Source organism: Bufo bufo, chromosome 1 (assembly GCF_905171765.1).
Source record: "Bufo bufo chromosome 1, aBufBuf1.1, whole genome shotgun sequence".
In the NCBI taxonomy this organism is placed as follows: domain Eukaryota; kingdom Metazoa; phylum Chordata; class Amphibia; order Anura; family Bufonidae; genus Bufo; species Bufo bufo.
The window spans coordinates 690,476,765-690,503,048 of NC_053389.1; positions in this window are offsets into that span (position 1 = coordinate 690,476,765).

Sequence of the window (26,284 nt, forward strand, 5' to 3'; positions counted from 1 at the left end):
AAAGGGGTTATCCGAGTTAATAAAAAAATTAAAAAAACACTTAAAATCCATCAGGATATATATATAATTTGGTTAAGTTAGATTTCATCAAGTTAAAACCCATATTTACACCTTTTCATGGTCCTGTCATTGCTGTGTTTACATGCTCAAGTACAAGGTGAGGGGGCGTATAACAACAAAGCCTGAGCTCTGCCTCATGAATATTTGTGGGCGTGAACAACCTGACCTTTCCTTCACCCTGCTCTGCACTTTGCAAAAAAAAATAAAAAATACACACACATGACAAGCGGAGTGACGGATCCATCCTTTTGGTGCATTCGTAGACGGATACCTTCTTGCAATGCATTTCTAGATGGATCCGCACACGGATTCATCTACAAATGTTGTCAGTTGACAAACCGATCGGCAGATGTTGTCCGCATCCATTCCGTCACCATAGAAAATGAATGGGTCCGCACCCGTTCCGCAAAATTGCGGAACGAATGCGGACCCATTTGCGGATGTGTGAATGGAGCCTAAGGGTACTTTCACACTAGAGGCAGGATCGATCCAACAGGCTGTTCACCCTGTCAGATCCGCCCTGCCGCTATTTGGCCGTGCCGCTGGACTGCCGCTCTGTCCCCATTGACTATAAAGGGGACGGTGGTGGAGCTATGGCGCAGCACGGCAGTGCACAGCGAGCTGCCGCTTGACTAAAAGTACTGGATTTCCGACTTTTTAGGGTACTTTCACACTAACGTTAGTGTGATCCGGCAGGCAGTTCCATCGTCGGAGCTGCCTGCCGGATCCGCCGATCAGTGTGACAACTGACAGCATTTGTAGACGTATCCAGGTGCGGATCCGTCTAGAAATGCATTGCAATAACGGATCCGTCCAGCGGAACGGCCAAATAGCGGCAGGGCGGATCCGACAGGGTGAACAGTGTGAAAATAAACTTACGCTAGTGTGAAAATACCATTAGCATTATCTGTATCTAAGCAATATCTATATTATTCAAATATATATTCAATATGGATATTGCTTAGATAAATACATATATTGGTGGCAGATAAGGATTTTATATAGCTGAATAATGATGATGATGATGATAATAATGATGGCCAATAATTTATTTATATTTCCCAGGGGGTGTTCAATGTGTACTAGTGGGGGAGGGGGGGGGCCCAGGGCTGTAATAACGATCCCCAGATGCAGGAGGGAGAAACATACCCTGCTGCCGGAGAAGATATCGCCTCGGCTCTGGTATGTACTGCGCATGAGCGATCGCATACCAGAGCCGAGGCAGTGTTAGAAGAGCTGGAGAGGGGCGGGCACCAGAGGCTCTGACGTTTCGTTTACAGAGCTTGGCCACTCCCTCAAGCAGGGAGAAGCCTGTAAACGAGACGTCATCACCAGAGCCGGCTGGCTGACGTCGGGGGTCACATGACCCAGAACTGAACTGGCCAAATAGTGATAGATAGGTGATGAAAGCGATTTTATGAAACTTTTACTGGACTACAATAAGAGCAATTAGAATACATTTATTTAAGTCGGATAACCCCTTTAAGAGTACTGAATGAGATGTGCAAATGAAATCTTCTTTCAAAAGAACAAGAAAACTGAGTGCCTCAAAAGAAAATTGCCCCTGTTAGCTAAATGGCCTTTTTCGTGGTCTTGAATGTGCTTTTTCTCATTAGGGAGACCACCTAATATGCATGAGTATTGTAGTCTAGCCAAAGGTACTCTGTGCTTCATGAAAAAATATATGCAAATTAGAATATCTTACTTTTACTGGCATCAGATAGGGTTAGATTTCCCTTATGAAAAAGCACTGATTAAACAGTTCAATGGTACCAGCAGGTAAAAATCTTATTATGAAAATGTACTGTGTAAGGAATCGCTCTCTCTCAGGGGGGTCGCAATCACAGACTTCTCTTCTGACAACAGGGTTCAAGTCCAAAATGTGCTTTAATTTGGCACTTCAGCACCATCACATACATAAACATCGAAAATAAACACCTGGCTGTCTGGGATCTACCTAATACACTTGTTGTCTCTACCTCACATATAGAGCACCGTTCACAGACGGGATTGGATCTGGCTTCCTCAGCCATATACGGTCCAGCAGCCTCCAGGCTGTTACCACACCAGCACCCTTGGGGGGAGATGGTCCAGAAGTCCTCCTGACTCTGACCGCGCAACTTTCTTTCCATAGGTGTCGCTGTGTCCCCCAAACTTTAGGCTTTACAAAGCCTCGTGGCCCCTCATCCCTCCTGACTGAGACCACACAGAGACCATCAGCCTTTCTCAGGCTTTCTCAGCCTTTCTCCCCTCCAAGTCATACATAGAGGGTTGTTGTATCCCTCTGTGATTACAGCAGCAGGCCTCACCTGCGATCACCTCTGGCAAAAGACAATACATGTAGTCGAATGGTATAGATTAGCAGATCCCGCTACCAAACCTATTCCCCAGTCCGCATAAAATCCAACCCAGAGCAACATCTAGACAAAACTGTCTCAGCAAACTACACTTTGCTGAAACCACTGCAGCTTTCTGGGTTTCAGTTATCTCACCCAGCTGACATATACACGCCTCCCAGCACTTATACTGTGTACATCACTACAACTGATTGAACAGTTCAAGGCTGACACCAGGGGAAAATCTTATTATGAGAAAGCAATGATAGAACAGTTCTAGACTACCACCACGGGAAAATCATATTATGAAATCATATTATAAAAAAGCACTGATTGAACAATTCACGGCTACCACCAGATTTTGTTCCCTGATGGTAGCCTCAAACGGTTCAATCAGTGCTTTTTCATAAAATAAAGCTAATTTGCATACCTTTGGGTTTCTGGGAAACATATTCAAATTAGCTTTTCTTCCAAAAAGAAAAGAACACTAAGCTTATCTGATGCCAATAGAGGTAAGATATGCTAACATTATTGTCTTAGTTTTCCTGCTAATTTTCTGTCCTATATCACAATTGCAGACCATAAAAAATGTAAAAGAAAATAACTGTGATCCTTTCTTAGGCTGCAGCGAAGTCTCCTCCCCTCTCCACCTCTGATGATGCATGTGAGTCAGGAAGTTTAGGAAGAGGAGGCTGGATTTAGGTTTCATACTTTGTCTAATCAGCAAACATGTTAGATGGAATCTCTTAGTTACCAATAACAATAAATAAATACAGTGGCAGCTACGTCCAAAGCATCTACGTAAAAAGTACACTGCATGTCATAGATAAAAATTTTAGGCGCACACTTTACCCTGGTGATGTGGCACTGGTAATGTGACTGTCTGCAGCGGACACCGTCTATTGAAAAAGTACACTGGATGTTACAGATATTTTTAGGATGCGCACACTTTACACTGGAGATGTGGCACTTGTAATGTCACTCTCCGCAGCAGACACAGTCTATTGAAAAAGTACACTGGATGTCACAGGTATTTTATGGATGCACACACTTTACACAGGAGATGTGGCACAGATAATTTTACTGTCCGCAGCGGACACCGTCTACGGAAAAAGTACACTGGATTTCATTGATATTTTAGGGATACACACACTTTACACAGGAGATGTGGCGCAGATAATTTGACTGTTCGTAGTAAACGCTATTTAGCGCAAGATGCGCTAAAAATATATATTGCTGATGTCACACACAATAGTCCTGAAAAGGACTTTTGGGTCTCTGAAAAGTTTTTCTAATAAAAATCTTCCAATAACACTCCCTACACTGTCTTTCCCTTCCTATGCTCAGCTCTCCCTAAGACTGAGCCGAACACGTGTCATCAGGTGCTATATAGCACCCAATGACGCTTTCCGGACAGCCAATCACTATAATGCTAGTAGCCAACATGGCTACGGCATTACAGTGAGTGCCAGCACCTACCTGCATGTTTATTGGCTGCATAGCAGCTAAGAAACATGAGGGGAGGAGACTCGAGCATGGCGCTCGAGCACATGCGGTACTCGGCCGAGTACCTCCATGTGCCGAGCTTCGAGATGCCCGAGCCGAACAGGTGTTCGGCCGAGCATGCTCGATCATCACTATCAAGCAGAGCAGAGAGGAGGATGAGGCAGCTCTTTAACTCAGTGCTCTGAAGTAACTTGTCCTCATGTGTGATTTGGACAGGATTAGGATAGGATGACAGCCATTTTATTTCTCCTAATGATTGCTCCCTAGAAAAAATGAGCCATTATAACTAATGAAAGATATTTGGGAATACATTTATAATAAAGTAATATTTAAAGGCTATGTACACCTTTGGGGCTAATTTATTTTTAGTGCTTTGTACTCATTATGAGCTAAATATCATTTTTTTCAGTTGGTCTTCATTAAAAACTAGCACAAGGACCCGGCTTCGCACGGGTATATTTTATTTATTTCATTTAATGTTTGTGTGTGTCGTTAAAAGATATAGACAGTAGAGGGAGGAGTCTGACCGTGGAGCAAGACACACATGTCATCATGAGCACTGCAGGAGGCTTAGAGGAAGCGAGTTTCATAAGTTATTTTAACAGTGCACAAGATGGGAAAACCTAACAGAGAAAGGTCCAGAGACAACCTAGGAATACAGAGGACCAACTCGAATCAAGGAGACATGAAGAGATTCCTCAAAAGAGGAGCCCTAGCAGCGAGGTCTGGTTCTAAGATGGAACGCACAGAGCAGCTAGAATACTCTGCAGACTCAGATAGAGGCTGTGAGAGTGATGCTGAATCACTCCCCACACAAGAAAACCTCCTGGTATCCAGAGCTTTTATAAGAGATGTTCTGGGAGAGGCACTGGCCCCGCTGAAGCAAGATTTATAAGACATCAAGAGAGACCTCAATCAGGTTGGTGACCGGGTGGAAGCGTTGGAAGCGGGGCACAAAGGGATTATAGCTTTTAATACAGAAGTCTCCCATAGCCTTGACTATGCACAGGCCCACATGAATCTCCTCTACAGTCTAGTCGATGACCTAAACAATAGGGGAAGGAGGAATAACTTACTTATAAAGGGCTTCCCCGAGTCTATACCTCCAGACTCTTTAATGGCGTCGCTACTAAAACTTTTTACAACCTTACTAGGTCCAGAGTCGCCAGATGACCTCAACATGGATCGGGCTCATAGGCCACTGCGCCCACCACCCAGGCCACAGGAACCACCTAGAGATGTTATCTGTCGGATGGTCAACTATCAGTCCAAGGAAAAGCTACTCAAAGCAGCGCACGATAAACATCCACTTACCTGTTTCGGGACTAATATCTCCCTGTATCAGGACTTATCGCCTATGACCTTGCAAGAGCACAGAGAGCTGAAACCCCTCTTAGAAATGCTCAGACAGTGAGCTGTCACTTATCACTGGTTACTCCCGTTCGGGCTGCTAATAAATTCCCCAGGCCGTAAACTTGTGATTAGGTCACCGGTTGATTTAACACAAGTCTACAATACCATGGAAATCCCGCCACTGGACATGCCAGATTGGAACACTGTGAAAAATGTCACAGATCTACCAGCCATACCGGTTATCCCTGCTTGGACACCCACGGTCACTTCAAGGCCACAATGCCAAAGTAGAAAGATGGCGAAGATGACCCCATGAAGACTACATACGGAAGCGGTGTGATTGACTAGCTTAGCCAACTCCGTATTTACTACTTTAGTTGGGGGTTTATTCTTTATCTGTCTAGAGATACCCTCTCCTAGACAGGCTAATATGTGGGAGCGGGCTGAGAGGAGCCTTAAGGGAGAAAATTTGTGAACTCTAGTTAAGTATATGGGGAAATATGGCTTTTCGTCTCCCTAGAATATTTTAGGATTTTGTTCACCCCACCCCCTCTCTCACTGAATATACAAGAGACCACTGTACGTCCCTGTGATAAAAAAAAAGTCGTAAGATTTGTGTAGTTAATGACCATATGCCATTTCACATAATTAACTTTTTACTTATTACTAGTGTTGAGCGCGAATATTCGAAAAGCGAATTTTTATTGCGAATATTGCCATTTCGAGAATTCGCGAATATTTGGTTTTTTTACACCATGTCCCATTTGAAGCCACCCTGATGCACCCCTAGAGTAGAAACTCCAAAAAAGTGACCCCATTTTAGAAACTACACCCCTCTAGGTATTCAAAACTGATTTTACAAACTTTGTTAACCCTTTAGGTTTTCCACAAGAATTAATGGAATATGGAGATGAAATTTCAGAATTTTAATTTTTTGGGCAGATTTTCCATTTTAATAATTTTTTAACGCTAACAAAGCAAAAGTTAACAGCCAAAAAAAACTCTATATTTATTGCCCTGATTCTGTAGTTCACAGAAACACCCCATATGTGGTCAAAAACTGCTTTATGGCAACACGGCAGGGCGCAGAAGGAAAATAAGTCCATATGGTTTTTAGAAGGCAGATTTTGATGGACTGTTTTTTTGACACCATGTCCCATTTGAAGCCACCCTAATGCACCCTAGAGTAGAAACCTCAAAAAAGTGACCCCATTTTAGAAACTACACCCCTCAAGGTATTCAAAACTGATTTTTAAAAACTTTGTTAACCCTTTAGGTGTTCCACAAGAATTACTGTAAAATGGAGATGAAATTTCAGAACCTCACTATTTTGGCAGATTTCCCACTTTAATCATTTTTTTCCGCTAACAAAGCAAAGGTTAACAACCAAACAAAACTCAATATTTATTTCCCTGATTCTGTAGTTTACAGAAACACCCCATATGTGGTCAAAAACTGCTGTATGGCCACACGGCAGGGCGCAGAAGGAAAAGAACTCCATATGGTTTTTAGAAGGCAGATTTCACTGGAATAATTTAAATTTGCCATGTCACATTTGAAGACCCCCTGATGTACTCCTAGAGTAGAAACTACAAAAAAGTGACCCCATTTTGGAAACTACGGGATAAGCTGGCAGTTTTGTTATTTTTAGCTTTTTACAACATTCATCTGACAGGTTAGATCATAAGCTATTTTTATAGAGCGGGTTGTTGAGGACGCAACAATACCAAATGTGACTGCTTTTTTGGTTGTTTGTTTCAGTTTTACATAATAAAGCATTTCTGAAAAAAAGAATTTTTTAGTGTCCATATTCTGAAAGCGATAGTTTTTTTTATATAATTTTTTGGGCAAATGTCTTATGTAGGGGCTCATTTTTTTTCAGTATGAGATGACGGTTTGATTGGTACAATTTTTGGGTGCATATGACTTTTTAATCACTTTCTATTACACTTTTTGTGCTGTAAGGTGACAAAATGGCTTTTTTACACAGTTTTTATATTTTTTTTATATATATTATATTTTTTTTTTACAGTGTTCACCCGAGGGGTAAATCATGTGATATTTTTATAGAGAAGGTTGATAAGGACGCGGCGATACCTAATATGTGTACTTTTTTTATTTATTATAATATATAATTTTTGAAACAAAAAAAAATCTTGTTTTAGTGTGACCATAGCTTGAGAGCCATATATTTTTTTTTTGTTTTTGGGCGATTCTTTTAGGTAGAGTATAATTTTTTGCGGGATGAGATGTTGGTTTGATTGGTACAATTTTGGGGTGCATTTGACTTTTTGATCGCTTGCTATTAAACTTTTTGAGGTGCATAGTGACAAAAAAATTGCTTTTTTGATACGTTTTTTTTTTTTTTTTACAGTGTTCACCTGAGGGGATAGGTCATGTGGTATTTTTATAGAGCAGGTTTTGACGGACGCAGAAATATCTAATATGTATACTTTTTTTTTTACATTTAACACAAAAGCATTTTTGAAACAAAAAAAATCATGTTTTAGTGTCTCCATAGTCTGAGAGCCATAGTTTTTTTTATTTTTTGGGCGATTGTTCTATGTAGGGGCTAATTTTTTGTGGGATGAGGTGACGGTTAGATTGGTACTATATTTTGGGGCATACGCCTTTTTGATCGCTTGGTGTTGCACTTTTAGTGATATAAGGTGACAAAAATTGCTTTTTTTAAACCGTTTTTTTTTTATTTATTTTTTATGGTGTCTACCTAATATACCTAATACCCATAATATATATATATATATATATATATATATATATATCAAACGAATGATGAGGCAGCACTTCCAGTATGTAGTGAACGGGTGTGGACCCCAAACTTTATTCAAGCGACGTTTCGGCCTGCTCAATGAGGCCTTTCTCAAGCTAAATAACAGTGCATATGACAGGGTATATATACCCAACAATCAATACAAATCAATTACAATCAGTGATTGGGCGTGACTCCAGTCAAGTCACGTGACCATTAACCATATGAATACATAACATAGGAGTATAATAAACATTCTCATGTTGCAGACGTAATATATATATATATATATATATATACCTAATATGTGCTGTTTCTGTTTGTTTTTTTCAATTTTTTATTATAAAATCAGGGGAAAGGGGCATTTTTTTTTTACTTGAAACTTTTTTTTAATTCAAAACAGAATAAACTTTTGGGCGTCTGATCCCCTCTGCAATGCATTACAATACATCTGTATAGCAATGCATTGCCTGTTTGTGTACTACAGTGAGCAGTACACAAACAGGTTGCCTAGGAGACCCAGCCTGAGGCTGAATCTCTTCGGCACCCGTAGAAGGCAGATCCCGATGCCGTGCAGGGTATTAAGCAGCCTCTGCACGGCATCAGGCTGCCTTGTCATGCATCGGGTCCCCGCCACTGCAGCGCGGGGACTCGATGCGCTGCTTCACCCGCCGCAAACCACTCCTATGTCGCGGTCAGAGCAGACCACGGCATAGAAGTGGTTAATCCACCGGCATTGCTGTAAACAGCGATGCCGACGGATACAGCAGGGGCCCGGCTACCATGGACTGCCGGACCCCTGCAGTGATAGGGTGCGCACCGCATCCCGCCGTGCATGTAAGGCGGAATGCATTCTGACAATGCATCCCCCGCCATACATACACAGCATTCTGCTTTAAGGGGTTAACAGTGACCTCCACAGTCCCCCACCCCTTAACACTGACCCTCCCACAACTTCCCGTCTCCTTAAAATGGGACCTCCACAGCAGCCCACCCCCTTAACTTTTACCTTCACAGCAGCCTGCCCCTTTAACAGTGAGTTCCACAGCACCCCACCCCCTTGACAGTGACCTTGACAGGGGATCACCCCCTTAACAGTGACCTCTACAGCAGCCGCCCCTTAACACTGACTATAGGTTACAGTCCCCTCAACTGACCTGCAACATTCTCGGTTCCCTTAGAAGAGACATTCACAGCGACTGGCCCTTTAACAGTGACTGCCACAGTACCCCGCTCCCTTAACTGTGACCTTACAGTACCCAGCTGCCCATTTAATAGTGGCCTCCACAGTCCCCTCCTCCCTTAACAGTGACCTCCACAGTACCCGCCCCTTTAACAGTGACCTCCACAGCGGCCTGCCCCCTTAACAGTAACATCTACAGCAACGTCCCCTTTAACAATGACTTCCACAGCGCCCGCCCTTTTATTAGTGACCTCCACAGTACCCTGTATCATTAACAGTGATTTCCACAATAATCCGCCCCCTTAACAGTGACCTCCACAGAGCTCCATTCCCTTAAAATGTGACCTCCACAACACCTCGCCCCTCTTAATAGTGACCTCTACAGCACTCCGCCCTTTAACACTGACCTCTATAGTGGACCTTCCCCTTAACTGTGACCTCTACCGTTCCCTGCCCCCTTAACAGAGACCTTCACAGCGCCCACTCCTTTAACAGTGACCTCCACAGCATCCCATCCCCTTAACAGTGACCACCACAGCGGACCGGCCCTTTAACAGTGACCTCCACAGCATCCTGCCCTCTTAACAGTGCCCTCCACAGCAGCCCGTCCCTTTAACAGTGCCCTCCACAGTATCCAACCCTTTATTAGTGACCTCCACAGTACCCCATATCCTTAACAGTGATTTTCACAACACCCCGTCCCCTTAACAGTTGCCTCTACAGAAATCTGCCTCTTAACACTGACCTCCATAGTGAACCGTTCCCTTAACTGTGAACTCCACAGTAGCCTGCCCCTAGGGTGGCCAGAGGTCTGGTTTTAGGCCGGACAGTCCGGTTTTCAGACTCCCTGTCCTCAGTCCGGCGCAGGGCCTAGATGAACACAGGGATGTTCTTTTGATCAGCTCAGAATCAGACATCAGCACTGTGCTGTCTGAGCGTGAGCTGCAGGGAAAAAGTCACCCTCCCTCCCACTCCTGCAGCTGACAGAAGTTGATTTTTACCTTCATTTTTTCAATCCCCCGTCAGTTGCGGAGTGGAGGGGGCGTGGCCTAACTGGATCAGGGCATGGCTTATTGGGACCTGGGAGCGGGTATTTTAAGTCCGTCTTTTGAGGGTGATCTGAATGGCCACCCTACCTGCCCCCTTAACTGTGACCTCCACAGCACTCCACTCCCTTAACAGTGTCATCCACAGCGCCCTGCCACTTTAAAGCTGACCTACAACAGTGAAGAAAAATGGCTTGGTTGTTATGGAAACCTGGTGTAAAACTGTGTGTATGTGGAGACTAAGGGCCTGCGAGTTTCTATTGGCTGATAAGGGTCATGAGACCGTTCTTCTATTGACTAATGCATATTTTGGGAATACCTCAGGAATGGTACATGCTAGAGAGCTTAATTTTCTTTATTCCCGGAGAACCCCTTTAAGATGGCAAGTTTAGAATGTGAGGACATGAAAACGACAGAGAAATATTCAATTTAAATTAGTTAAAACGGAAACAAGATTTAACATATAGCATCTCCCAAGGGACGGTATGACACAGAAAAAATGTCACAAACATGCATACTGTTGTATTTGTATGTTATTTTTTACTTTTCTACACTTTTAGGGCAGCATGAGAATGGAATAATATGTTATGATGTTTCCATGGAAACCTTTTGGCGCTTGGCTTATAAGATTCTTTTGATTGCGGTGAAGCATGTGAACATGTATGCTAACCTGAATATAAATAAATCTGCACATTAAACTTATTTATTTGATGTGAAAAAAAAAAAATTCAATATAAAGTTGAATACACCGAAGGAATGAAAATAAGTCACAATGAAAGATAGAACAGACTTGTGCCGGTAATACATTAGCAGCATATGATATCTATTCCTGTAACATAGGAAGAGTAATAATGTAAATGACATCATGCTGCAGGTTTTTTGAGTCAAAGCCAGAAGTGGATCCAGTAAGAAGGGAACATCCTCACAAAAGTTTCAGTGTTTTCCCATAAACCACTACTTGTGAAACCAGCCTAAAAAAAAAACAACAAAAAAATATCATGTGTATTTTTACAGTGTCCTTTGAGGTGGTGTTTATATCTTTAATAGTTGAATTGCATTTTTTCCAGACTTTTTCCTCTATGGAGGAGGGTATGAAAGAAATGTCAGAAAAAATGCTGTTGCTTCATAATGTGGTATTTAAAAAAGTACCATTAAAAAAGTCCTCAGGATAGGTCATCAATATGAGATCAGCGGGGTCTGACTCCCCGCACCCACACCTGTTTCTCTGCTCTGTTTACCTGCTCGCAGCAGCAATTACAGCAGCAAGCAGTGTAACTACAAGTATGGTGTCCCCATTCACTTCAGGTGAACCGTGTAGGAATTACAACAGTTTGCATATGTGCCTCCCACTTGTTAAGGGACCAAAAGTAATGGGACAAAAAAATAATCATAAATCAAACTTTCACTTTTTAATACTTGGTTGCAAATCCTTTGCAGTCAATTACAGCCTGAAGTCTGGAACACATAGACATCACCAGACGCTGGGTTTCATCCCTGGTGACGCTCTGCCAGGCCTCTACTGCAACTGTCTTCAGTTCCTGCTTGTTCTTGGGGCATTTTCCCTTCAGTTTTGTCTTCAGCAAGTGAAATGCATGCTCAATCGGATTCAGCTCAGGTGATTGACTTGGCCATTGCATAATATTCCACTTCTTTCCCTTAACCACTTCCCATCTGGGCCCTTTGCCCCCTTCCTGACCAGGCCAAATTTTGCAAAACGGACATATCTCACTTTATGTGGTAATAACTTTGGAACGCCTTTATTTATCCAAGTCATTCAGAGATTGTTTTCTCGTGACACATTGTACTTCATGATAGTCATAAATTTGAGTCAAAATATTTCACCTTTATTTATGAAAAAATCCCAAATTTACCCAAAAATTTTAAAAAATCGCAATTTTCTAAATTTCAATTTCTCTGCTTTTAAAACAGAAAGTGATACCTCATAAAATATTTATTATTTAACATTCCCCATATGTCTACTTTATGTTGGCATCATTTTGGAAATGTCATTTTATTTTTTTAGGACGTTAGAAGGCTTAGAAGTTTAGAAGCAATTCTTCAAATTTTTAAGAAAATTGCCAAAACCCACTTTATAAGGACCAGTTCAGGTCTGAAGTCACTTTGTGGGGCCTACATAGTGGATACCCCCATAAATGACCCCATTGTAGAAACTACACCCCTCAAGGTATTCAAAACCGATTTTACAAACTTTGTTAACCCTTTAGGCGTTCCACAAGAATTAAAGGAAAATGGAGATCAAATTTTAAAATTTCACTTTTTTGGCAGATTTTCCATTTTAATCAATTTTTTTCTCTAACACATCGATGGTTAACAGCCAAACAAAACTCAATATTTATTACCCAGATTCTGCGGTTTACAGAAACACCCCACATGTGGTCGTAAACTGCTGTATGGGCACAGGGCGCAGAAGGAAAGGAACTCCACATGGTTTTTAGATGCCATGTCCCATTTGAAGCCCCCTGATGCACCCTTACAGTAGAAACTCCCAAGAAGTGACCCCATTTTGGAAACTAGGGGATAAGGTGCCAGTTTTATTAGTACTATTTTTGGGTACATATGATTTTTTGATCATTCAATATAACACTTTATGGGGCAAGGTGACCAAAAAATTGGTTGTTTTAGCACAGTTTCTATTTATTTATTTTTACAGCGTTCACCTTAGGGGTTCAGTCAAGTGACATTTTTATAGAGCAGATTGTTACGGACGTGGCGATACCTAATATGTATACTTTTTCTCATTTATTAAAGTTTTACACAATAATAGCATTTTTGAAACCAAAAAATTATGTTTTAATGTGTCCATGTTCTGAGAGCTATAGTTTTTTTATTTTTTGAGAGATTTTCTTATGTAGGGGCTCATTTTTTGCGGGATGAGGTGACGGTTTTATTGGTACCATTTTGTGGGACATACGCGTTTTTGATCACTTGGTGTTGCACCTTTTGTGATGCAAGGTAACAAAAATTGCTTGTTTTGACACAGTTTTTTTTTTTTTTTTTTTTACGGTGTTCACCCGAGGGGTTAGGTCATGTGATATTTTTATAGAGCTGGTTTTTACGGACGCGGCAATACCTAATATGTATACTTTTTTTTATTTGTTTCACTTTAACACAATAATAGCATTTTTGAAACAAAAAAAATTATGTTTTAGTGTCTCCATGTTCTAAGAGCTATAGTTTTTTTATTTTTTGAGAGATTTTCTTATGTAGGGGCTCATTTTTTGCGGGATGAGGTGACGGTTTTATTGGTACCATTTTGTGGGACATACGCGTTTTTGATCACTTGGTGTTGCACCTTTTGTGATGCAAGGTGACAAAAATTGCTTGTTTTGACACAGTTTTTTTTATTTATTTTTTACGGTGTTCATCCGAGGGGTTAGGTCATGTGATATTTTTATAGAGCTGGTTTTTACGGACGCGGCAATACTAAATATGTCTATTTTACTTTATTTTTTCTATTTTAATTTTTTTATTTTTATTCCTAACTTGGGAACTTTTTTTTTTTTTACATGTGAAACTTTATTTTATTTTATTTTTTCAACCCTTTATTTTTTTTATTTTTTTTTACACTTTTCGTCCCCCATAAGGTCATACAAGACCTCTGGGGGACATTTGCTTCACTTTTTCTTTTTTTTTTCACAGTTGATTTCTCCTGTAACTGGGGCTGAGATAGTAGCCCCAGTTACAGGACAAATGCACCCCTATAGAGGCTGTACAGCAGCAATCCTGCGCTGTACAGCCTCACAGCAGGGCTGATCGAGGTCTCTGAGAGACCTCACACAGCCCCTGCACTCTCCGGTCCCGGCGGTCACATGACCGCCGGGCCGGAACAGGAAGCGCACAGCGCTTCCTGCTCTGCAGACACAGCGCTCGGTGAGCGCTGTGTCTGCAGCGATCGTGAAGGCAGGGACACCTGGGAACTGTCCCTGCCTTGTCTTAGGGTTGCCCTGCTGTCACTGACAGCGGGCAACCCGATCAGCAGCTGCACGATTAGCGTGCAGCTGCTATTTCTGACAGGACGTTTTAAAACGTGCTGTCAGAAATAGACGTCCACCCATAGGACGTTTATAGTCTATGGGCGGACGTGAGGCGGTTAAAAAACTCTTTGGTTGCTTTTGCAGTATGCTTTGGGTCATTGGCCATCTGAACTGTGAAGCGCCATCCAATGAGTTCTGAAGCATTTGGCTGAATATGAGCAGATAATATTGCCCGAAACACTTCAGAATTCATCCTGCTGCTTTTGTCAGCAGTCACATCATCAATAAATACAATAGAACCAGTTCCATTGGCAGCCATACATGCCCACGCCATGACACTATCACCACCATGCTTCACTGATGAGGTGATATGCTTATGATCATGAGCAGTTCCTTTCCTTCTCCATACTCTTCTCTTCCCATCACTCTGGTACAAGTTGATCTTGGTCTCATCTGTCCATAGGATGTTGTTCCAGGACTGTGAAGGCTTTTTTAGATGTCGTTTGGCAAACTCTAATCTGGCCTTCCTGTTTTTGAGGCTCACCAATGGTTTACATCTTGTGGTGAACCCTCTGTATTCACTCCGGTAAAGTCTTCTCTTGATTGTTGACTTTGACACACATACACCTACCTCCTGGAGAGTGTTCTTGATCTGGCCAACTGTTGTGAAGTGTGTTTTCTTCACCAAGGAAAGAATTCTTCGGTCATCCACCACAGTCGTTTTCCGTTGTCTTCCGGGTCTTTTGGTGTTGCTGAGCTCACCAGTGCGTTCCTTCTTTTTAGGAATGTTCCAAACAGTTGTTTTGGCCATGCCTAATGTTTTTGCTATCTCTCTGATGGGTTTGTTGTGTTTTTTCAGCCTAATGATCGATTGATTCACTGCTAGTGACAGCTCTTTGGATCTCATCTTGAGAGTTCACAGCAACAGATTCCAAATGCAAATAGCACACTTGAAATGGACTCTGGACCTTTTATCTGCTCATTGTAATTGGGATAATGAGGGAATAACACTCACCTGGCCATGGAACAGCTGAGAAGCCAATTGTCCCATTACTTTTGGTCCCTTAACAAGTGGGAGGCACATATGCAAACTGTTGTAATTCCTACACCGTTCACCTGATTTGGATGTAAATACCCTCAAATTAAAGCTGACAGTCTGCAGTTAAAGCACATCTTGTTCGTTTAATTTAAAATCCATTGTGGTGGTGTATAGAGCCATAAACGTTAGAATTGTGTTGATGTCCCAATATTTATGGACCTGACTGTATATGGATGATCTGTCCTCAACCGTACCCCCGGATGATCAGCTATTTAAAGAGGAGATGGCGCTCCATGCCTCCACTGCTTCTTGCTCATTACACTGCCCGTCATTTCCTTTGCTATGGCAGCATTGTAGTGTAATTACAAGTACTCGCTCCATTCAAGTGGTGCCAGTACTTGTTATTGCACTGCACTGCTGAGACGATGGGCAGGGTAATAAAGAGGTGATCACATATTGATGACCTATCCTGAGGTCCTGAGGTTGGGAGAGGGTGCAATTTCAGTTTTTGCCTCAGACAGCAGAAAGGCTAAGTGTCAGGGGGGTCCCGGATGCAATGAGCACTTCTATCAGTACAGATGGAAGCACTCATTGCTAGAGCGCAGGGGAGATGGCGGTCCTTTCATTTACTGACCGATCAGACCTCCTCGCTCCTTCCCTCCTCCAAGCTGGAAGCGTCGCCATTTATCCTTGCAGGGACAGCTTGCACTGCTGGACTGTTTAGAAGGAGCCCAGGAATCTGCCTGTGCACTGCTCCCAGACAGTGCTGCAGAGCGTTCTGTGCCTGCAGGGGAGTGCTGGAGGTGATCTGATCATCACGAATGGGACAAGGCGAGTCGTTACTGTTTTATTTTAATTTTATTAACACTGAGGGGGCACAGAGGGCATAGTTACTGTGCAGGGGGAAAATGAAGGCATAACGACTGTGAGTGGCACAATAATTTAAAGTATGGGGGATTGCCAGAGAAAAGACCAAACAAGGCATGCAACGCTTTCTTTCATTCAAATTTGGCAGGTATGTGCCCTGGCCCCTGCCTCATATCAAAGAATGTCCTCTCTGACCTGGTGATACAAAGACAACTTGTTTTTTTTCAACTAGCTGATGACCCAGCGTTGGTCGGGTATTTATTTATTGCAATTTTATATTAAATAACAGTAACTTTCACAATGGCCGCCCCTTTAATGGTGACCGCCCTTTTAACAGTGACTTTCACAGTGGCAGCCTCTTTAACGGTGACCGCCCGTTTAACAGTGACTTTAACAGTGGCCGCACCTTTAATTAACGGTGACACACCCCTATGTAAACACTAGAACGCCACACAAAATCGTAAGCAAAAACTTTATTACATCATCCAACATGTGGACATATACATATGACATAAATAATAAAAAACATATACTGAGAAGAGTGCGAGGATATGAAGAAAAGATCCCTCCAACCACAGGGACAGATATACATCAATAATGAGGCTCGACAGTCACAGTAGTGTATACTAAACACAGGCTCATAATACTGAAGTTGAAAGGTGCCAACCGGCATCCTCCAAAAGATATATTACAGAAAACATCAGCAGTAAACCCACTGTGGGAACTGCCAAGTCAACCAAATATAGACTGAGAGCTATAATGCAAAAAGATAATACAGTCCCAGGTTGGAGGGAACATTTCGCAGTCACGCTTTTTCACAGGGCACAACCCACCTATCATCTAACCCCTCCTATATGCTACTCATAAGTAGCCAACAGCCAATGAGCTGTCTCAATTGCCTGCGCCTCATACTGCGTCACCGGCACACCCAATCATTTGCAGTCTCACGATGCCATGGCCCGTCACATGGGAGGCCGCACCACGTGACAAATCACATGATACGGCCCAACGCACGGGACGCAGCATCATGCAGCAGTCACACGATCAGCAATGGATAACTATACATAGTGGCTGACAACAAGTGTAAAGTAAGCTAACCCCTTGTAACTATCAAAAAGCCCCCAAAACCATATATTACGAACACGTACAATGTCATGACATAAAAGTACATACAAATAGGGGGCACATCGCCCAATACATTATTCGTATAAAAAGCATCCTCATATTACAAAATCCTTTGCAAAATTAATAAACAATAATGCACATATATATATAAATAAAAAGGTGATCAACATGATATAATATGAATACATGATGCCATTAAAGACAGTTTAATGCATGATTACATAATACAATTAATTGAATAAAAATACTAATACTATAACATATGTGAGTGAGAGTGACGTGCACAAATTAAAATCATATTAAAAACAGGAACAAGCAAGCAAAAAGTGCAAAAGTGCAAGAGTGCAACAAGTGCTAAAGTGCAAGTGCTAGACAGTGGTGCAGAGTGACCACCCCAATAGAGTGACAAATCAGTGATATATGATATACATAGTCTAATAGTCGTACAAAATAAGGACTGTTATTCAAAGTAGGGGGGAGGCAAGATGAATACACTATTCCATCAGAGTCCGTGATCACGAATATGGATGTCCATGTCCTATAACCTAAACAACATACTCCAATGAAAACAGTTACATTGTCTGATGGTCATACAAAATAGGGTCTATTATTCAAAACAAGGGGGAAGCAAGGGGGGGGGGCAAGTACACCATTCCATCAAAGTCCATAATCTCAGATGTGGATGTCCATGTTCTGTAACATAAACACCATACTCCAATGAGAGCAGTTACATAGGTCATCATCCATAGGCGGATAGAGTTCCAAAGGGATAGAGTTCCAGGAAATTAACAGTGACTTTCACACTGGCACCACTTTAACGGTGACCACCCCTTTAACAGTGACTTTAACGGTGGCCGCTCCTTTAACGGTGTCCGCCCCTTTAACAGTGACTTTCACGGTGGCCGCCCCTTTAACAGTGACTTTCACGGTAGCTGCCCCTTTAAAGGTAAACGCCCCTTTAGCAGTGACTTTCACAGTGGACACCCCTTTAACGGTGACCGCCCCTTTAACAGTGACTTTTACGGTGGCCGCCCCTTTAACAGTGACTTTCACGGTAGCTGCCCCTTTAAAGGTGAACGCCCCTTTAGCAGTGACTTTCACAGTGGACACCCCTTTAACGGTGACCGCCCCTTTAACAGTGGCTTCTATGGTGGCCGCCCATTTAACAGTGACTTTCACGGTAGCTGCCCCTGTAAAGGTGAACGCCCCTTTAGCAGTGACTTTCACAGTGGGCGCCCCTTTAACGGTGACCGCCCCTTTAACAGTGACTTTCACGGTGGCGGCCTCTTTATAGGTTACTGCCCCTTTTTACAGTGACTTTCACGGTGGCTGCCCCTTTAACAGTGGCTTCAATGGTGACCGCCCATTTAACAGTGACTTTCACAGTGGCCACCCCTTTAACGGTGACTGCCCCTTTAACAGTGACTGTCACGGTGGCCATCCCTTTAACGGTGACCGGTGCTTTATCAGTGACTTTCACGGTGGGCGCCCCTTTAACGGTGACCGCCCCTTTAACAGTGACTTTCACGGTTGCGGCCCCTTTAAAGGTGACTGCCCCTTTAACAGTGACTTTCACAGTGGCTGCCCCTTTAACAGTGGCTTCCATGGTGACCGCCCCTTTAACAGTGACTTTCACAGTGTCCGCCCCTTTAACGGTGACCGACCCTTTAACAGTGACTTTCACGGTGGCCGCCTCTTTAATGGTGACGGCTGCTTTAACAGTGACTTTCACGGTGGGCGCCCCTTTAACAGTGACCGCCCCTTTAACAGTGACTTTCACAGTGGCCGCCCATTTAACAGTGACTGCCCCTTTAACAGTGACTTTCACAGTGGCCGCCCCTTTAACAGTGACTGCCCCTTTAACAGTGACTTTCACAGTGGCCACCCCTTTAACAGTGACCGCCCCTTTAACAGTGACATTCACAGTGGCCGCCCCTTTAACAGTGACTGCCCTTTTAACAGTGACTTTCCCAGTGACTGCTCCTTTAACAGTGACTTTCACAGTGGCCGTTAGTTTAATAGTGGCCCCTGCCCCCCATGCATGTAGCAGTGTAGTTGTGCCATCATACGTCATATGACTGAATATTTCAGGACCTGTGAACTGCTAAAACCTGTCATCAGTTGTTATGGCAACCTGGAGTAGGACCTGTGAACTCCTATTGGCTGATAAGGGACATGTGACCGTGTGTATGACAGTTAGAATTTAAGAGAAAAACTTGCAGGCTTGTACTGGATAATGAAGGTAATTTTTTGGGAATATCTCGGGAATGGTACGTCCTAGAGAGCTGAGACCCCCACAAGAATTATTTCCAGGTAGCAAGGGATGTGTCTACCAAGTTTCGTTGAAAGAATGCTTGTGTTTTTGAGTTTTTGCGGAACATGAATACACACATACGTCCTTTTTTATATATATAGATAGGTGAAGGGGGGGCTTAAAAAATTTGCTGTGGGGCCCAGTCCTTTCCAGCTACGCCCCTGAAAATAAATGCATCCCGAACAACTGATTTTGCTGTTATGTTAATTACTCCACCATTTCTCGAAACTGCTTTATTCTAAAGTTATTAGCCTACCACTGCTCCCTATGGCAAATCAGTTTCCATTTCCATTTGCTGTTAGTTACATCCTGTAATGGAGCCTTTTAATACAGGAACTTGACCCAGATACTCATATCCTATAAAACATAACCTTTACTGATGCAAATTATAATCTATTTATGAGCGAATAGAAAGTTTAATAATAGTTACATCCAGTACATGTGCTGATTGAAACCGTGTGGTGCTTGAATGGTAGCTTGCAGGGATGTGCACTATCCCGCCAGTGCTACCAAGACATTATTGTCAATGGTGAGCTGACAACAAACTGGACGGAGTTAATTCACTGGCAATTGAGAACTCCCTAAGGATAATATAACACCATAAACTGGTTACATATCCACTAACACTGATAGCTACACTGAACTAGAAGTAGACACCTAAAACCTACTAACTGCCCCCCGACATGTTTCTCCAGTAACCTGGCTTCATGAGGAAAGACGTTGCAACCAGGATATAAATGGACCGCTAATCAATATTGGCATAGATATCAACCAATGGGCTGTCAAAACAAGCGGTGTATGAAGTGATGGACCAATGTGTCCACCTATGACACCACTCAGAAAGAGGAACTACCCCTTAGTGTTCTGCCAATGCTATTGTGTTGGAGGAGTGTGTCAAAGGACTCGATGTGCACCATGTAGGTGCGCATAGACTTATATACGAATATATCTCCTGCTCACAACCGGGGCTGCGCTAAGATTGGTCGCTATACCCGGAAGTAGCAGGGTACTGCCCATGTCCTGCGCATAGGAGGGATGCCCAGGGACTTGTAAACACTTCATGCCGGACCTCTACACTAATACATGACATGTACCCAGCGCTTTCTGGTGATGCGCAGGGACATCGTCACATTTAAGAGACAGGGCAAATGTCCCTTCAATCTGGTCAGTTAGAACAAATGATATATATGTACAAAATGTATATATGGGCATAGGTCAATAAGTACCAAGGATGATAATAAAGAACCATACCGTCAAATTCTTCATTATTGTGACATCATTATTTGTACACAATAGATCCAACAAGTTTTTTGTAATGAACAGGATATCCGAAAAAAGCCAAGGTATGTATTTCCAATTCATGACTTCGTATGGGATGATATATATACCATTTCTTAAAGGGGAGATGAGATATGATAAAATAAATACAGATTATTTTTATTTTTTTAACAATAACCAAGTGTAGGCCATTGACACCTATTGTCAGTGAAACGTATAAACCATTTATTAGCAACATCATCATCGCTCACTTATTGTAATAGATAATGCACTAATGAATGTACTCTTCAGCATTTATAAAAATGATGTGTAAGTAAAGCCCTTATTGAGGCCTTTCGGACTAAGGCTATCAAGCCTATAAATCCACCTGGTCTCCTCTTGTAGCAGAATTCTATCCAGGTTTCCTTTTCTCACTCCACGGAACTTTTTGCATACACCCCAAAACTTTAAACAGCTGGGGTCGCCATCGTGGAAGTGTCTCACATGCCTGAATATGGCAGTGTCTGCTTTAGTATTTATACTGCTACTTTAGCAGTATAAATACTAAAGCAGACACTGCCATATCCAGGCAGGTGAGACACTTCCATGATGGCGACCCCAGCTGTTTAAAGTTTTGGGGTGTATGCAAAAAGTTCCTTGGAGTGAGAAAAGGAAACCTGGATAGAATTCTGCTACAAGAGGAGACCAGGTGGATTTATAGGCTTGATAGCCTTAGTCCGAAAGGCCTCAATGAGGGCTTTACTTACACATCATTTTTATAAACGCTGAAGAGTACATGTTGACAGATGCAGCGCCTAAACTCTTGTATTGTTTTGCCCACATCGAATTTTGGACAAGGGCACTGGGCAATATAAATGCCTGTCATTTGACAATTGATAAATTCTTTGATGTGGTACTCCTTATCGTCAGTTGGATTAATGAAAGTTTTGGTTCTCTTGATAGATGAACAAAATGAGCACCTACCACAAGGGTAGGTGCCCACCGTCTTGGACCTTAGCCACGTACTGGAAGAATTTTCTGTAGTGAAGACACTATGGACAAGAGTGTCTTTCAGATTCTTGCCCCTACGGTAGGTGATGCTAGGGCGTGTAGTGATCACTAGTGTTGGGCGAGCATGCTTGGCCGAACACCATTTTCACTCGAGCATCGCGATGCTCGGCACATCACAGTGTTAGTGTCACGGCGGACAGGATCTCAGATACACAGACAACCAAATACACAAGTATCTAGGCTAGATGCTGGGGAAAGGTCACCTCCTAGCACATCCCTGACTTCTCTCCCTATGCTGCTAAGCCCACATTCAAACCTTGATGGTAGGAATGATGTGTCCTCGTGCCTGGACTGCAAACACCCTAGAATCCCTGAGATGGTGAAAGGGGAGAAGGGGCAGAAGACACACAAATAGTACCGCAAACAACACAAACAGAAACCAAACTTATCTGAGCTGGAACAGACAATCCTTCCTTCCTTGAATCCAACGCCAGACTGAATTCTATAACCCGCATGGCCCTCTGGGATTGAAGGCAATTTAAGCCAATGACCCCACCCAGAGCACCTGAAGGAAGGCGGATCCAGCATGATTCCATGTATCCCCTCCAGTGTACCAGGTACTGAAGGGAACCCCGAAGAACTCTAGAGTCAAGAATCCTGGAGATCTCAAACTCTAAATTCCCATCGACCAGAACAGGAGGAGGGGGCAATGGCGATGGTTCCACTGGTCTCACATATTTTTTTCAATAAATATCTATGGAACACATCATGGATCCAAGTCTGCGGAAGATCCAGTCGAAACACTACTGGATTGATCAGCGCAGATATTTTGTACGGGCCGATAAATCTTGGACCCAGTTTCCAAGATGGCACTCTCAATTTAATATTTTTAGTGGACAACCACACCAGATCACCCACACACAGGTCCGGACCAGTCACACGTCTCCTGTCAGCCATTCGCTTATATCTCTCACCCATCGTCTCAAAATTTACTTGTATCCTCCGCCAGATAGAGGATAAGGTAGACGAAAACCTTTCCTCCTCTGGCATCCCAGAGGAACTAGTCCCAAAAAAGGTACCAAACTGAGGATGAAAACCATATGCACCAAAAAATGGCGACTTACCCGTGGATTCCTGTCTACGGTTATTCAAAGCAAACTCCGCTAAGCGCAGGAATGAAGACCAGTCCTTCTGATTCTCCGCCACAAAGCACCTCAAGTAGGTCTCCAGGTTCTGATTAGTACGCTCCGTCTGTCCATTCAACTGCGGATGGAAAGCCGAAGAGAACGAAAGTTGAATGCCAAGCCGAGAGCAGAACGCCCTCCAGAACCTGGAGACAAACTGCGTGCCCCTATCAGAAACCACATCCGAAGGAATACCATGCAATCTCACGATATTGTCAACAAAAATTTGCGCAAGAGTCTTGATATTAGGCAGACTAGTTAACGATATAAAATGAGTCATCTTGCTAAAACGATCTACTACCACCAAAATTACTGTTTTCCCCGAGGAACTCGGCAGATCCGTAATAAAGTCCATGGACAAGTGCGTCCAAGGACGAGACGGAATAGATAAAGGAAGGAGTGAACCAGCCGGTCGAGTATGAGCAACCTTAGATCGTGCACTGATCTCACAAGCTGCCACATAATCCTCAATGCTCCTACGTAACCCGGGCCACCAGAACCTCCAGGACACAAGGTCACAGGTGGAATTACCACCAGGATGTCCGGCAAGGACAGTATTGTGATGTTCCTTGAAAACCTTGTATCGCAGTTCTTCGGGAACAAACAACCTCCCTGGGGGACAGGAACCAGGAGTCCCCTCCTGGGCTCCCAACACCTCCATCTACAATTCGGGATACAGAGTGGAAACCACAACCCCATCAGCCAAAATCGGAGCAGGATCCTCTGAATCACCTCCCCCAGGAAAACTGCGAGACAACGCATCTGCCTTGATGTTTTTGACCCCCGGACGAAAAGTAACAACAAAATTGAACCTGGTAAAAAACAGTGACCATCTGGCCTGTCTAGGGTTCAGACACTTGGCAGATCGCAGGTAAGCCAAATTCTTATGATCTGTATAAACAGTAACGGGGTGAGAAGCCCCCTCCAACCAGTGATGCCATTCCTCAAAGGCCAACTTTATAGCCAGCAACTCTCTATCTCCCACATCATAGTTCCTCTCAGCGACCGAGAGCTTCTTGGAAAAGAAAGCACACGGGACCCATTTGCCAGGAGAAGAACCCTGCAACAGCACCGCTGCCACCCCCACTTCTGATGCATCCACCTCCACCATGAATGGTTGAGACACATCGGGCTGCACCAGAATGGGAGCAGACGCAAAACACTCCTCAATAGTCGAAAAGGCCTGCAATGCCTCCTCCGACCAAACAGAGACGTCAGTGCCCTTCTTTGTCATATCAGTAAGAGGTTTAACAATGGTTGAATAGTTTAGAATACATTTTCTATAATAGTAAGTAAACCCCAAAAACCGCATCAAAGCTTTCTGATTCTCTGGTCGGTCCCATTCCAGAACCGCCCGGACCTTTTCGGGGTCCATACGAAAACCAGAGTCGGAAAGCAGATATCCCAAAAACGGAAGCTCCTGCACAGAAAACACACATTTTTCCAATTTGGCATATAACTTATTCTCCTGAAGGATCGTCAAAACCTGTCTCACATGATCCTGATGGGTCTTCAGATCAGGAGAGTAAATTAAAATGTCATCTAAGTAAACTACCACAAACCTCCCCACCAAGTGATGAAAAATGTCATTGACGAATCTCTGAAATACCGCTGGCGGGTTCGTCAACCCAAAAGGCATAACCAGATTCTCAAAATGACCCTCGTGCGTATTGAAGGCCGTCTTCCACTCATCCCCTTCCTTGATTCTGATCAGATTGTAGGCCCCTCTCAAATCCAACTTGGAGAACACCCTGGCACCAACAATCTGATCAAAAAGGTCAGAGATCAAAGTAAGGGGATACGGATCCCGGACCGTAATACGGTTCAATTCCCGAAAATCCAAACACGGTCTCAGTGATGCATCCTTTTTCTTGACAAAGAAAAAACCTACTGCCACCGGAGACTTAGATGGCCTAATATGACCTTTTGCCAAACTCTCGGCGATATACTTTCGCATGACCTCTCTTTCAGGTTGGGAAAGATTGTAAAGGCGAGACTTTGGCAACTTAGCTCCTGGGATGAGATTAACTGGACAATCATAGTCACGATGAGGGGGCAATTCCTGGGTCCCACCCTCCGAAAAGACATCCGCAAAGTCTGAGAGATGTTGAGGTAGAACCGCAGTGGACACCCCAAGATGTGCCAAGACAATTCTTCGAACAAAATTCTCCAATATAACAAAACAATAACAAACATAGGTGCACTCTGCAGTCTCACTAATTCTCAAACTGATTTTAAAATTGAGAGATTAGTCAACATGTCCTACGGTGTAGAACATGTCTTAAGCCCGGACACCACGACAAGGTTTCTCAAGTAGCCCGGGACCCTACACTCTCCTACCTGAGCCATATGGGCAATACCAGGAGCCAGTGGGTAAATTACAGGAGCATAGGGCCGACTCGCAAACAACTCACCAGTTACCTCCAGCATGTGGCCATGCTTGCAATGGGAGGAGGGAGGAGTCTGTGAGTCCCACTCAAGACTTGCTGATATAGCCCAGGCTTCACAGGTGCACCTAAATGTGACCTGTAGATGGAAAACAGGCACATTTAAATAGGAGTTTATACACCTCCAGGAATCTATATATACAAACTAAGAAGACAGGTTGGCATCAGCAGGAGCTGCTCAAACCCACATGCAGTTGTGCATATATATAGGGGAGCAAATCCTGCACTTGTGGCCCGTTGCTAATGGCAATCCCCAGCAAAATGCATACAATGGAGGATGCCCGCGGCGAACCACAAGTACCACAATAGACATCCTACACAAGGTAACAAGTGCGGATGTGATAATTAATATAACAATATAACAAAACAATAACAAACATAGGTGCACTCTGCAGTCTCACTAATTCTCAAACTGATTTTAAAATTGAGAGATTAGTCAACATGTCCTACGGTGTAGAACATGTCTTAAGCCCGGACACCACGACAAGGTTTCTCAAGTAGCCCGGGACCCTACACTCTCCTACCTGAGCCATATGGGCAATACCAGGAGCCAGTGGGTAAATTACAGGAGCATAGGGCCGACTCGCAAACAACTCACCAGTTACCTCCAGCATGTGGCCATGCTTGCAATGGGAGGAGGGAGGAGTCTGTGAGTCCCACTCAAGACTTGCTGATATAGCCCAGGCTTCACAGGTGCACCTAAATGTGACCTGTAGATGGAAAACAGGCACATTTAAATAGGAGTTTATACACCTCCAGGAATCTATATATACAAACTAAGAAGACAGGTT